Raw genomic sequence first — 2,664 nt, 5'->3', positions numbered from 1 at the left:
TTAAGCTCTCTTTGTGCTTAGATGCTCTTTTCTTCTGGCTACATTGCATCTGTGACAAAAAGTTGACTGTTTCACCTAGGTCCCTGGGAACTATGCCAAGTCAATCATCCTTGGTGCAAGCTGACTTTTTAAGTGAGACTTTCATATCAGCTTCTTACAGTAAGTCATGCCAAGTGGAACTTGGAAAACAACTGCGTTGCAAAAATCCTTCAAGATGCCTAGAAAAGGACCCCAAAGTGAGCTTGAGGGTCACTTCCAGGTTGAATTCAAGTTGTTGTCCAATAATTTCTCTGTCTGTTGTTTTCTGAGATGTTCTATGGCTTCAGGTGAGATTTGAGCCCTGGCACAGTGTGAGGAGGGATCTCTCTCTCCCTTCTCCGCAGACGCCCTGAAAGAAGAATCTATAGGGCTGGCAGTAGGGGGCAAAGGGCACTCCAGAAATCTGTCTTAGGCTGTTTTTTAGCACCACACACTTCATGAGATATCTTAATCGTTTTAACCATTACTGAAAGGTGGAAGGCTCCAAAATATGGATCTCAAGCTAACTCTCTTCTCATGACTCCTAGACCCACAAATCCCTAAACCAATCCATTAACAAATAGCAACATCTACAATGTAATGCTTCCTAGGATTTTGAACTTAACATGGCCAAGCTGTGCTCATAAATTTCTTCTCAAAATGCTACTTGTCATTTAGTGTCCCCTGTCTTGGTGGAGGGACCACCATCCTCTGACGATACCAGGCTTTTTTTTTTTTTTTTTTTTTGTTCTCTTATCCCCCACATAATCAATGATGAAGCCCTGATCCATTTTTCCTCCTGAGAATTTCTCAATTTCATCCCCTCATATTTAGCATTTTAAAAATCAGGCCTCCCCTGATCCCATTTAATCTTGTGTGTGTGTCACTTCATATTTTTGTCAAAGTATCTTTGAGATGGATTTCTAGAAGTGGTATTGCAGGAACAAAGGGTAAACTTACATATATAATTTTGCTGTATAGTATTATCTTTCCTACCTATGGGTTGTACCATTTTGCATTCCCACTAGAATGTTAAGAGTTTCTCCTTCCTCATGAGTAGAGCATGCTGTCAAACTTTTGTACCATTGCCAATCTGATGACTAACGGTACCTCAGTCAGCATAGTTTTTAATTTGTATGTTCATATTTTGAGTGAAGTTGAACATATTTACAGATGTTTGAGGGCTGCTAGCATTTCTTATTCTGTCAACTATTTATTTCTTTTGGCCATTTTCTCTATTGGGTTATTGGTTATTCTCAACTTTTAGGAGCTCTTTAGATATTTGGAAAACTAGCCCTTGCCTGTGATATGTTGCAAGCCTTTTTCTTTCCTTATTTTTTTTTTTTTGACAAGCAATACATTTTATTTTCATGTAGCCAGATTTATTATTTTTATGGGTTTTAGATTTTGAGTCATATGGTTAGATAATGTTTCCCCATTCCCACGTGTTAGAATTATTATTCATGTTTTCTTCTAATACATGTATAGGTGGATTTTTTATATTTAGATCTCAGATCCATTTAGAATTTATCTCTATTGTGATGTGTGGTGGGAAATACAAATCCAGTTTTACCTTTGCCAAACGGTTATCATCCCAGCACAACTTCTAAGTTCTTCATTTCCCTGTTGATATGTGGTGTCACCTTCATCATTTACTCAATATCCTTACATACCTGGATCCATTTCTGGTCTATTCTTTCTCTCTGTTAATACACTAAAATTATATGGGTATGTTCCAGTATCTGATAAGGTTGACCCTCACCATTTTTCTTTTTCTTGGGTTTCCTGGCTATTCTTATTTCCCCACTTGAATTTTATAATCAGTTTATCTAATTCCAGAACAATATTTGTTGATATTTTTGTTGGAATACTACAGTTGCATATGTATTTAGGGAGGACTGACCTCTTTGAGTCTTTCCAAGAATCTCATATCGCTTTCTGTTTGTTTAAATGTATACTTGGCCTTTTAGGAACGTTTTAAAGCTTTCCCCATAGAAGTTTTGTCCATTTCTTGTTAAGTTTATTCCTAGTTTCACTTTTTTGCTGCTCTTGTAAATATGGTCTTCTCTTCCATTATATCTCGTAACTCGTTATCATTGATTATTCACATATATGAAGGCCGTTGATTTTAGTGTGTTAACTTTATATCTTGCTATTTTACTAAATTATCCTTTTTTTATAGTTTTTCCATTGAACCGGGTTTTCTGACATATAATCATACATCAGCACATAAAAGAGAACATCAAAAGAATCGTGGATGGCGAAAGAGCCGGCAGAAACCAGCCGGCTGGCCGTTGAGAAGTCTGTGTGGAAGAAGTCCCTTCGCCACCGCTAAGCGCGGATTTGGGAAGGTCCCCCGGAGAACATCCCTTTGAGGCATCTCTAACCTCAGAGACACAGAATCCCAAAGTGAATGGAGATGCAAGGGATTTCCCTGTCTTAAGATCAGTTCTACAAGCCTCGACCACCCATCGGGTCGGGGGAAGTGTGGACAATGGCTGGGTAAAGAAGAGGAGAAAGATAAACCCGTTCCATTTACCCGCGGGCCTGAAAGCCATCAGCCTTCCTCTCACGTAGACGCGCGGAAACACTACCGAGTTGAAAGCCCCTTTCGCTCCCTTCCTAGAGCGGCCGCGGAAGTGCGCC

Source organism: Pan paniscus, chromosome 5 (genome assembly GCF_029289425.2).
Source record: "Pan paniscus chromosome 5, NHGRI_mPanPan1-v2.0_pri, whole genome shotgun sequence".
Lineage (NCBI taxonomy): Eukaryota > Metazoa > Chordata > Mammalia > Primates > Hominidae > Pan > Pan paniscus.
Note: the sequence above shows the minus strand (reverse complement) of the source record.